Here is a 12,710-nt window from a genome sequence, read left to right as displayed (position 1 = left end):
ATATATATCGTCCAATCCTTGATCTCTTGGTTCGAAATAAGGCGCTGACACCGTGGGAATCTTATCAAAGAGGAGTTATTTTATTCTTTAAACGAAATGGCTTGATGCGTTTCGGCGGGGAACCCGCCTTGTTCACAACATCTTAACACTGGGTGCTACGTGTAATATATACATAGTTTGGGAGCCTGTTTGTGACGTGGTTCGGTTACTATGGTGAATCTCCTCCCTTTAACAGTCATAGAAAAGGTATGTTGGATTCAGTGTATAGTCTATTGCATTACATATAGTCTTTCTTCCAAATTGAGTACGACATTTGAAAAAGAATGTATGTGACACATAAGTATGCAGTTCATTTCACAATTTAAAACATATTATGAAAGATCTTTTTAAACATTTGCATTTGAAATGATGCTATTGCAAATATATTCTTTGCAAATCTGCCTGTTCTCTTCAGGAGAGGCGACGAGTGGTAAACCATAATAAAAACTCATGAATTGTGCAAAACAAATGAAATGTGAAAAACAAAGCAGTACTGAATTAGACTGTGCACTTTACACCGCAAAGATGGATCGCCTTCACTAGACCACATTCAATAACCATGGTTCGTGTATTTTGCCCCAGTGGGCTTTGGTTGTCATGTGGACGAATCATAAACCGACAATGGACTACTGTTGTCCTCTTATTCCTGTTTAATAATACATTGTCCCATCTATTGGCCCTATATACATAATGTTGTATGTCTCAGTGCTGCAGCCTATATAATTATGTGTGTAAGTTTATAATGGTGCCAATTTACCTACAAGCTCCGAAAGGTGATGTTCTTAAATGTGATAGATTAAAAATATTAGTGCTGTTCTAATTATACAAACACAACAGGTGATGGACCGAATGTGGATCAATGTCACACACTCACCCCAGTCCAAAGATCTGGGCCCAAATCCATCGTTTTTTGCACTCCACACCACCCTGGCTTAGACAATGGGGATATGCAAATCAGCTCTGACCCTGTGCCCCATGGGAACAGTCCAGTCCGAACTACAAAAGCCATGTCCTTCCCAGAACGGAATCAAGCATCCGAGGACCGGACCGGTTTTGAGGTAACACCTCATCAGTTTGTTGGTTCTAATTATACAAGCACATTTGTTACGAAGTTTTCAGAGGAGTGGGTTTAGGAGCATCAAAAGGAGCAATACATTTCTTAAGATTGCGGATATAGGACCTTCTTTTGTGTTACATTACAAATGTACACTCAAGGCTTCATCTGAATTTAGGCCATTTGGAGGCATGATGATATATCTCGACTCCAGCCTTCTGAGTGCTAAGAGTCTATTGCCACCTCTTATATTTTTGTTAACACTGTCGATGACAAGATATTGCAGGTCTTCTATTCTCCCACCGTCATAAGCATTAATGTGGCGAGCCACCGGGTAAGTCTGATAGTCATTGGTGATTGCTCTTAAGTGCTGTAGAATCCTTACATGCACTGGATGTAATGTACTACCTACATAACGCTTTTTACACGTGCATTGTAAAACATAAATGGCATGCTCTGTTTTACAATGTAAATTTTCCCTTATTTCTAATGGTGTCTTCCTGAGTGGGAGCTGCACTTTGCTGGTGTTCGTGCCATATTTACAAGCTTTGCACTTAGTGCACTTGAAGAATCCCTCTTTACTTTGTAGCCAGTTGGTATTGCTAACTTGGCTTGGGATGTTAGATACCAATTCCTGCTTCATCGACTTGGCCCTTCTGTATGTTATCTGCGGCAACTTGGCACATTATGTTCCTATTGTGGGGTCACTACGTACTACTGGCCAGTGCCTGTACAGAATTCTGCGTACTTGTGCATGGTGGGCATTGTACCCTGTGATGATGCGTGGTGTCTCCGTTTTTTTGATAGGTGTTGTTAATGTAGTGTCTTTGAAAAGAAGACTTTCTCTACTCTTGTTCATGCTCTTAACCTCTGCTGTTTTGAGTCTCCTCGGAGTATCCTCTGGTGCGCAATCTTTTAAATAATTGTTGTTTAGATGTCTCAAAACTGTCTTGTGTACTACAATTGCCCTTCATCCTGAGGCACTCCGCATAGGGGATACTAGCAATCAGGCTTGGAGGGTGAAAACTCCCGGCATGTAAAATAGTTTTGCCGGAAGTGGGTTTTCGATGCGCCCTTGTTTGGATATTGTCATTGGAAACAAATAATTCCAAGTATAAGAACACAATAGATGTTTTGCTAGTGGTGCATGTGAACTTTAAGTACAGAGTGTTTTCATTTCGTTTTTCAGCAAATTCCACTGCACTCGCCTCACTGCCCTTCCATATTAGACAAATGTGTGTATATATATATATATATATATATATATATATATATATATATATATATATATATATATATATATATATATATATGTGTGTGTGTGTATATATATATGTGTGTGTGTGTGTACACATATATATATATATGTGTGTGTGTGTGTGTATATGTATATATATATATATGGGATGTGTAGTCCGTTGAACTTTCGGGGACTACACGTTGGACATCCCGCTCCGGCCGGAGTGGGAGGGGGCTTGTGAGACTGCCAATGAGGACTGAGCAGGACTAGTATAGCAGCTCAGGGAAAGGGGTTTGTTCATTTCCGCATCACTGGGCACCGAAGAAGGCCTTGCGGCCGAAATGCATTTGCCTGATGCACCCACGAGAAATAAACGGCTCCCTGGTTCTCCCCTATTCGGCTTCTACTCTTTTCTTTGGAGGAAATGTGTTCTCATGAATCCACCGTGTTTTGCCTGTGACACGGTATAGAAGCCACCGCAACACAAGTGACTCTGGTTTCATTGGCAGCGGCGGCTCTGGCTGCCTGTTTGGCGTTTCTGTGGTAGCAGAATTCCAGAGTCCACCACATGACCCCAGAAAGAGGAGAAGCGATGTTGAGGCTATCCGGCCTCAATCTGGACCCGATGCATTGCCATTCGGAACCTCGCAGAAAGGAAACCTGGGCGATTTGGGTTGTTGCGGGTTGGGGACCCGAGGGAGTGCCGTTAACTCCAGAATTTACAGAAATGGTGACACGCTCCGTTCCTTGACTCGCCTGCCAGTTATTTCATCCAGTGTGGTGTTTCCCTACCCTTGGATCCCTTCTGCTGGAACTGAGCACTCTGGGACGTGTAGTCCGTTGAACTTTCGGGGACTACACGTTGGACATCCCGCTCCGGCCGGAGTGGGAGGGGGCTTGTGAGACTGCCAATGAGGACTGAGCAGGACTAGTATAGCAGCTCAGGGAAAGGGGTTTGTTCATTTTTTTTTTTTTTTTAATTTTATATTCTTCTATAGCGCAAGAATAGACCCCCGGAGGGGTATCTCCGCGCTTTGCCAGTAAGTAAGTCCTCAGATGTTAAAAGAAGAGGAGAATGGTGCATTTAGAGAGAGAGATCAGTTAATGGGAAATAGATGTGTTTCCGCATCACTGGGCACCGAAGAAGGCCTTGCGGCCGAAATGCATTTGCCTGATGCACCCACGAGAAATAAACGGCTCCCTGGTTCTCCCCTATTCGGCTTCTACTCTTTTCTTTGGAGGTGATGTGTATATATATATATATATATATATCTCAAAACATCTCCGTTTGGGGAGCTCCCGACCCTTCAGGGCGGCCTCTGACACCGGGCACGGAAAGCCCCGGCGAAATTCCACACAGTAAAGCACCAAAGCAGAGGCCCTTTTCAAATTTCAGAAAGCATTTAATCAAACGAAAGTCACAAAAGTCCTGTCGTCCCAACTAGTTTCGGCCGGGTAGCCTTGATCACGGGCAGGAAATGACATACATAATGTTAGGGAAAACGTGGAAATCTCTTTGGTTCACATCCGCTGCCTCTGGGCTGAGGACTTAACAAGGCCTCTTTGGGATCTTATTGGTATCTCCCCGATTAAGGACCTCTGGGACAAAGGCACTATTCTCTCTTTTGCCGCTCTCCAACAGCAATACAAACTGTCTGGCACAGAGTACTATTGAAATTTGCAGATCCAACCCGCACTCCAGACTCACCTTTCTAGTGGACCCTCCCCTCCTGACATATTTCCCCCCGAGGATAGGATATTGGACGAACCAAAAAATAGGGATGCCCGGTCAAGGAGATGTGTGTGTTGTTGTACAGAAAACTAAGGTAAGAGGAAGCAACATACTATGTGTGATGAGTCATATCTGGCTGAGAAATTCCCATCTGACCACCCTTATCTTGGCGGAGTATCGCCATGTGGGAGTTGTGGTTTGATCTCAATATCACCCAGACCATCAAATGACGGTACGGATATGGATCTTCAAGAGACTCTAGCCAAGATAATGCTCAAAGAGTGGAAAAAATGAAGTGCAGTGCTTAAGTGAAAGTGATGATTAAAATTAACTAACTACAACAAGGGGTGGTGAGGGACAGAGTCTCTGAATTAAGCAGAACGCTCTGACCCCGTCAAGAGATCAGGGCTAGATCCAACACCGTTTTTTAGCTCACTGCACCATCCCAGTTTCAGAACCTGGCTGTATGCAAATTAGTCTGTTCCTGTCCCAGTGCATGATGGGAACAGGGCAAACCAAACTACAAAAGCCAATTCTTACACTGGGAAGGAAACAAGCTCCCGGGGACCGGTTTCTGGCATTACAGCCGTCTTCGGCCCGGTTTGCTTGAATCCTGATGGTGCAATGAGCAAGGGTCTCACATCTGAGAATACCCTTCCACGCTTAGGGTGGACAAAAATAATTACAACAAGGGGTGGTGAGGGACAGAGTCTCTGAATTAAGCAGAACGCTCTCACCCCGTCAAGAGATCAGGGCTAGATCCAACACCGTTTTTTAGCTCACTGCACCATCCCAGTTTCAGAACCTGGCTGTATGCAAATTAGTCTGTTCCTGTCCCAGTGCATGATGGGAACAGGGCAAACCAAACTACAAAAGCCAATTCTTACACTGGGAAGGAAACAAGCTCCCGGGGACCGGTTTCTGGCATTACAGCCGTCTTCGGCCCGGTTTGCTTGAATCCTGATGGTGCAATGAGCAAGGGTCTCACATCTGAGAATACCCTTCCACGCTTAGGGTGGACAAAAATAATTACAACAAGGGGTGGTGAGGGACAGAGTCTCTGAATTAAGCAGAACGCTCTCACCCCGTCAAGAGATCAGGGCTAGATCCAACACCGTTTTTTAGCTCACTGCACCATCCCAGTTTCAGAACCTGGCTGTATGCAAATTAGTCTGTTCCTGTCCCAGTGCATGATGGGAACAGGGCAAACCAAACTACAAAAGCCAATTCTTACACTGGGAAGGAAACAAGCTCCCGGGGACCGGTTTCTGGCATTACAGCCGTCTTCGGCCCGGTTTGCTTGAATCCTGATGGTGCAATGAGCAAGGGTCTCACATCTGAGAATACCCTTCCACGCTTAGGGTGGACAAAAATAATTACAACAAGGGGTGGTGAGGGACAGAGTCTCTGAATTAAGCAGAACGCTCTGACCCCGTCAAGAGATCAGGGCTAGATCCAACACCGTTTTTTAGCTCACTGCACCATCCCAGTTTCAGAACCTGGCTGTATGCAAATTAGTCTGTTCCTGTCCCAGTGCATGATGGGAACAGGGCAAACCAAACTACAAAAGCCAATTCTTACACTGGGAAGGAAACAAGCTCCCGGGGACCGGTTTCTGGCATTACAGCCGTCTTCGGCCCGGTTTGCTTGAATCCTGATGGTGCAATGAGCAAGGGTCTCACATCTGAGAATACCCTTCCACGCTTAGGGTGGACAAAAATAATTACAACAAGGGGTGGTGAGGGACAGAGTCTCTGAATTAAGCAGAACGCTCTCACCCCGTCAAGAGATCAGGGCTAGATCCAACACCGTTTTTTAGCTCACTGCACCATCCCAGTTTCAGAACCTGGCTGTATGCAAATTAGTCTGTTCCTGTCCCAGTGCATGATGGGAACAGGGCAAACCAAACTACAAAAGCCAATTCTTACACTGGGAAGGAAACAAGCTCCCGGGGACCGGTTTCTGGCATTACAGCCGTCTTCGGCCCGGTTTGCTTGAATCCTGATGGTGCAATGAGCAAGGGTCTCACATCTGAGAATACCCTTCCACGCTTAGGGTGGACAAAAATAATTACAACAAGGGGTGGTGAGGGACAGAGTCTCTGAATAAAGCAGAACGCTCTCACCCCGTCAAGAGATCAGGGCTAGATGCAACACCGTTTTTTAGCTCACTGCACCATCCCAGTTTCAGAACCTGGCTGTATGCAAATTAGTCTGTTCCTGTCCCAGTGCATGATGGGAACAGGGCAAACCAAACTACAAAAGCCAATTCTTACACTGGGAAGGAAACAAGCTCCCGGGGACCGGTTTCTGGCATTACAGCCGTCTTCGGCCCGGTTTGCTTGAATCCTGATGGTGCAATGAGCAAGGGTCTCACATCTGAGAATACCCTTCCACGCTTAGGGTGGACAAAAATAATTACAACAAGGGGTGGTGAGGGACAGAGTCTCTGAATTAAGCAGAACGCTCTCACCCCGTCAAGAGATCAGGGCTAGATCCAACACCGTTTTTTAGCTCACTGCACCATCCCAGTTTCAGAACCTGGCTGTATGCAAATTAGTCTGTTCCTGTCCCAGTGCATGATGGGAACAGGGCAAACCAAACTACAAAAGCCAATTCTTACACTGGGAAGGAAACAAGCTCCCGGGGACCGGTTTCTGGCATTACAGCCGTCTTCGGCCCGGTTTGCTTGAATCCTGATGGTGCAATGAGCAAGGGTCTCACATCTGAGAATACCCTTCCACGCTTAGGGTGGACAAAAATAATTACAACAAGGGGTGGTGAGGGACAGAGTCTCTGAATTAAGCAGAACGCTCTCACCCCGTCAAGAGATCAGGGCTAGATCCAACACCGTTTTTTAGCTCACTGCACCATCCCAGTTTCAGAACCTGGCTGTATGCAAATTAGTCTGTTCCTGTCCCAGTGCATGATGGGAACAGGGCAAACCAAACTACAAAAGCCAATTCTTACACTGGGAAGGAAACAAGCTCCCGGGGACCGGTTTCTGGCATTACAGCCGTCTTCGGCCCGGTTTGCTTGAATCCTGATGGTGCAATGAGCAAGGGTCTCACATCTGAGAATACCCTTCCACGCTTAGGGTGGACAAAAATAATTACAACAAGGGGTGGTGAGGGACAGAGTCTCTGAATTAAGCAGAACGCTCTCACCCCGTCAAGAGATCAGGGCTAGATCCAACACCGTTTTTTAGCTCACTGCACCATCCCAGTTTCAGAACCTGGCTGTATGCAAATTAGTCTGTTCCTGTCCCAGTGCATGATGGGAACAGGGCAAACCAAACTACAAAAGCCAATTCTTACACTGGGAAGGAAACAAGCTCCCGGGGACCGGTTTCTGGCATTACAGCCGTCTTCGGCCCGGTTTGCTTGAATCCTGATGGTGCAATGAGCAAGGGTCTCACATCTGAGAATACCCTTCCACGCTTAGGGTGGACAAAAATAATTACAACAAGGGGTGGTGAGGGACAGAGTCTCTAAATTAAGCAGAACGCTCTCACCCCGTCAAGAGATCAGGGCTAGATCCAACACCGTTTTTTAGCTCACTGCACCATCCCAGTTTCAGAACCTGGCTGTATGCAAATTAGTCTGTTCCTGTCCCAGTGCATGATGGGAACAGGGCAAACCAAACTACAAAAGCCAATTCTTACACTGGGAAGGAAACAAGCTCCCGGGGACCGGTTTCTGGCATTACAGCCGTCTTCGGCCCGGTTTGCTTGAATCCTGATGGTGCAATGAGCAAGGGTCTCACATCTGAGAATACCCTTCCACGCTTAGGGTGGACAAAAATAATTACAACAAGGGGTGGTGAGGGACAGAGTCTCTGAATTAAGCAGAACGCTCTCACCCCGTCAAGAGATCAGGGCTAGATCCAACACCGTTTTTTAGCTCACTGCACCATCCCAGTTTCAGAACCTGGCTGTATACAAATTATGCTGTTCCTGTCCCAGTGCATGATGGGAACAGGGCAAACCAAACTACAAAAGCCAATTCTTACACTGGGAAGGAAACAAGCTCCCGGGGACCGGTTTCTGGCATTACAGCCGTCTTCGGCCCGGTTTGCTTGAATCCTGATGGTGCAATGAGCAAGGGTCTCACATCTGAGAATACCCTTCCACGCTTAGGGTGGACAAAAATAATTACAACAAGGGGTGGTGAGGGACAGAGTCTCTGAATTAAGCAGAACGCTCTCACCCCGTCAAGAGATCAGGGCTAGATCCAACACTGTTTTTTAGCTCACTGCACCATCCCAGTTTCAGAACCTGGCTGTATGCAAATTAGTCTGTTCCTGTCCCAGTGCATGATGGGAACAGGGCAAACCAAACTACAAAAGCCAATTCTTACACTGGGAAGGAAACAAGCTCCCGGGGACCGGTTTCTGGCATTACAGCCGTCTTCGGCCCGGTTTGCTTGAATCCTGATGGTGCAATGAGCAAGGGTCTCACATCTGAGAATACCCTTCCACGCTTAGGGTGGACAAAAATAATTACAACAAGGGGTGGTGAGGGACAGAGTCTCTGAATTAAGCAGAACGCTCTCACCCCGTCAAGAGATCAGGGCTAGATCCAACACCGTTTTTTAGCTCACTGCACCATCCCAGTTTCAGAACCTGGCTGTATGCAAATTAGTCTGTTCCTGTCCCAGTGCATGATGGGAACAGGGCAAACCAAACTACAAAAGCCAATTCTTACACTGGGAAGGAAACAAGCTCCCGGGGACCGGTTTCTGGCATTACAGCCGTCTTCGGCCCGGTTTGCTTGAATCCTGATGGTGCAATGAGCAAGGGTCTCACATCTGAGAATACCCTTCCACGCTTAGGGTGGACAAAAATAATTACAACAAGGGGTGGTGAGGGACAGAGTCTCTGAATTAAGCAGAACGCTCTCACCCCGTCAAGAGATCAGGGCTAGATCCAACACCGTTTTTTAGCTCACTGCACCATCCCAGTTTCAGAACCTGGCTGTATGCAAATTAGTCTGTTCCTGTCCCAGTGCATGATGGGAACAGGGCAAACCAAACTACAAACGCCAATTCTTACACTGGGAAGGAAACAAGCTCCCGGGGACCGGTTTCTGGCATTACAGCCGTCTTCGGCCCGGTTTGCTTGAATCCTGATGGTGCAATGAGCAAGGGTCTCACATCTGAGATCAAGCCCTGATCTTTGGACTGGGTAAGAGTGGTCTGCTCTATTCAGACACTCTGTTCATCACCACCCCCTTTTCTGAATCGTTTTTGGCCACTATAGGTGTGGCAGGGTATACTCAGACATGAGTCCCTTTCTCACTGCTCCATCAGGATTCAAGCAAGCCGGGCCGAAGACGGCTGAAATGCCAGAAACCGGTCCCCAGTAGCTTGTCTCCTTTCTGGTGAAGAATTGGCTTGGTAGTTTAGTCTGCCCTGTTCCCATGATGCACTGGGCCAGGGACCGACTGATTTGCATATAGCCAGGTTCTGAGCTGGGATGGGGCAGTGAGATAAATAACGGTGATGGATCAAGCCCTGATCTTTGGACTGGGTAAGAGTGGTCTGCTCTATTCAGACACTCTGTTCATCACCACCCCCTTTTTTGAATCGTTTTTGGCCACTATAGGTGTGGCAGGGTATACTCAGACATGAGTCCCTTTCTCACTGCTCCATCAGGATTCAAGCAAGCCGGGCAGAAGACGGCTGAAATGCCAGAAACCGGTCCCCGGTAGCTTGTCTCCTTTCTGGTGAAGAATTGGCTTGGTAGTTTAGTCTGCCCTGTTCCCATGATGCACTGGGCCAGGGACCGACTGATTTGCATATAGCCAGGTTCTGAGCTGGGATGGGGCAGTGAGATAAATAACGGTGATGGATCAAGCCCTGATCTTTGGACTGGGTAAGAGTGGTCTGCTCTATTCAGACACTCTGTTCATCACCACCCCCTTTTCTGAATCGTTTTTGGCCACTATAGGTGTGGCAGGGTATACTCAGACATGAGTCCCTTTCTCACTGCTCCATCAGGATTCAAGCAAGCCGGGCCGAAGACGGCTGAAATGCCAGAAACCGGTCCCCGGTAGCTTGTCTCCTTTCTGGTGAAGAATTGGCTTGGTAGTTTAGTCTGCCCTGTTCCCATGATGCACTGGGCCAGGGACCGACTGATTTGCATATAGCCAGGTTCTGAGCTGGGATGGGGCAGTGAGATAAATAACGGTGATGGATCAAGCCCTGATCTTTGGACTGGGTAAGAGTGGTCTGCTCTATTCAGACACTCTGTTCATCACCACCCCCTTTTCTGAATCGTAAAATTAACTAACTACACAAAAAATATGTTTATTGGAGATTGTCTAGGTGTCAAAGTTAAAACCACGCCCTGTAGTGGAAATTAATAACTACAAAGTGGCGCTGTGCAGGACGGTCGACAAGTTTCAGCCTATTGGATAGGTTATCCGGCTTTCTTCAGGACCCAATGGTGAAAATAACTACTGCAATAATACACGGTGAAGTGAAAATGTGAATAACAATGATACTTTACAATACAGGAGTCTCAGAGGACCTTGGAGCCCCAATGTATCGGAGATATAAGTATTTCTTTTCCTGTTGATATAAAAGATAATTTACAACAAACCTATATAGCCACTCAAAACAAAGAAACTGCACAAACACACAGGCGTAAGTTATATTTACTCAGCGCCAGCCAAAGAGTATTAAATCTCTTTCACAGAGAGGTATTAGCCTACACTGAGATACTCACCCAGCTCTGTGTGGGAGAAGACCTCACCTCACCCGGCAACCTACTCGGGAAATTGAGGCCCGCTCTTACATGCAAAAGAACAATAAGGACACATGTTAGATCAGACTTTGTATCCCGCTCAATGGCTCTGCATAAAAAACCTGGCTCACAGAGTACTGGACCCTACACCATCAGGACCATGACCAACCAAAACAGGACCAGCATAGCGTCCCATTTATTAATGTTGTTTAGTAGAATAAAAAGTTACACTCCTTTTCTGCTATTTCTATTTACAAAAGGTGAAAGATAGTAAAATAGGCAGGGTTTTTTTTTGTAAATACCAGGAATACGTTATACTGGAGGGTTCTAAGACAAATGAGAGAGAACTGTTCCTTCTCTGTAAATAACCCAAAACAGCCTGACCTAGACCCTGAAAAACTCACCTGTCCGTCGGTACCTCTCTGTCATCCAAGAGGAAGTTGAGGTACCGACTGGACAGTCATAGGTGTATTTATACCATCGTTAATTGGTCTAATCGCCTGTTGGAACGGCCAATTAGTGTCAAACTAGGCGCCTTTCCGCTCGCGCATGCGTGTTCAGTAGCATATAGCATACACTTCTCTCTTCGTGTTAGTGCGCGTGTGTCAAGCAACACCAGCCAAGTGCGCTTCCAATAGGCGCCGCACTTGCGCAACGGATCATCATCACGACTACACTACTACGCGCATGAGCAGTGTTCGCTCGCGTTTGTTGTAGTTCAAAACGCTGGCTCATGCGCGTTGTCAGTGAAACTACTCATACGCGCATGGGCAATTGCGATTTCTTAAACTCGAAAATTTATACTCACAAGTGTGTATTATTTAAACAGTACATTTGCTCAGAAAAAGAGAATTAAGAGCTAAAATACTACACGCATGGGCGGCAGTGAGATAATATACTATTCTGTATAAAGCACAAGCTGTTTTTTAACAGTGCATAAATCACGGAGGAGTAAAGAAAAGGGAGAGGGGTTACTGGTGTAACATAATCCTCTGAAATCTTGAAATGTGGACAGTGGCTAGCAAGATATTAACAGGCATACTTGCTATTATCACGGTGATCGCTGCCTGAAGAGGGAGGGAAGAAAACCCAACTATAAAGCAGGGGAAGAGGAGCATATTGGCACATCCTCACAAAGACTCAAAGTTATTTGGTTGTATTTATGGTCAAAGAAGGTACGTACCATTTGATTGTGGGTTTGCCACTCAAGGGAATCAGAAGGTTCGACCATATGTCAATGACTGACGTTGTGTAGCGTAGTAGTGTGAATAATAGAAGTTAGAGGGAAACCCAGGGGATAGCATCGTTCAAACCTCGGGTATCACACTGAAGCTTAAAAATCCACTTCTGTTCTTTCAAGAATAGATATTTAGAGACATCGCTGATGTGAGGTGGAACAAACGGATGCTCTAGGATTACCCACCGCAAATCCTCAGCCTTATGTTTCATGGAAAGGAAGTGGTTGGTAAGGCACGTGGACTGTTTCTGGCGTCTAATGGTGCTCTTATGTTCGCTGATTCGAACATTCATTTTGCGAGTAGTGTGACCAACAAACTTGAGTGAGCAGGGGCAGGTTATCAAGTATATCACACCTTCAGTGTTGCAGTTGGTGTGTTTCTTAAGCAACCACGGTCTTGTAGTGCCTATGTCAACTTGGTCTGTCTTGTAAGTTTGCGGACATGTGTTACTGGATCCTCAAGGAAAATGCCCTCGCACAGGTGGAAGATTCCACAGTGTATTTGTAGTATCTGTGGTCTGTGATCTCGGCCTTGTGTGTACCAAGGAGTCGCGTAGGTTAGGGGCTCTTTTGAACGAGAAAAGAGGTGGAGGAACTGCAGTTTGTGCCACATTCAAAATATTCCAGTGTCTTCTGACAATTTTCTGGATTTTATTTGAAAG

The 12,710-nt window shown here is 46.3% G+C and overlaps 1 protein-coding gene across 1 annotated transcript in view; it reads left to right on the top strand.

Annotated features, from left to right (window-relative positions):
* LOC147728286 (uncharacterized) overlaps window positions 1-12,710 on the top strand; it is a 1,395,946-nt gene that overhangs the window by 1,001,009 nt on the left and 382,227 nt on the right. The gene's annotated exons all lie outside the window — the stretch shown is intronic.

The sequence above is a fragment of the Lissotriton vulgaris genome, chromosome 3_1 (genome assembly GCF_964263255.1).
Source record: "Lissotriton vulgaris chromosome 3_1, aLisVul1.2, whole genome shotgun sequence".
NCBI classification, from domain to species: domain Eukaryota; kingdom Metazoa; phylum Chordata; class Amphibia; order Caudata; family Salamandridae; genus Lissotriton; species Lissotriton vulgaris.
Note: the sequence above shows the minus strand (reverse complement) of the source record. Positions and strands in the feature narration are given on the sequence as shown.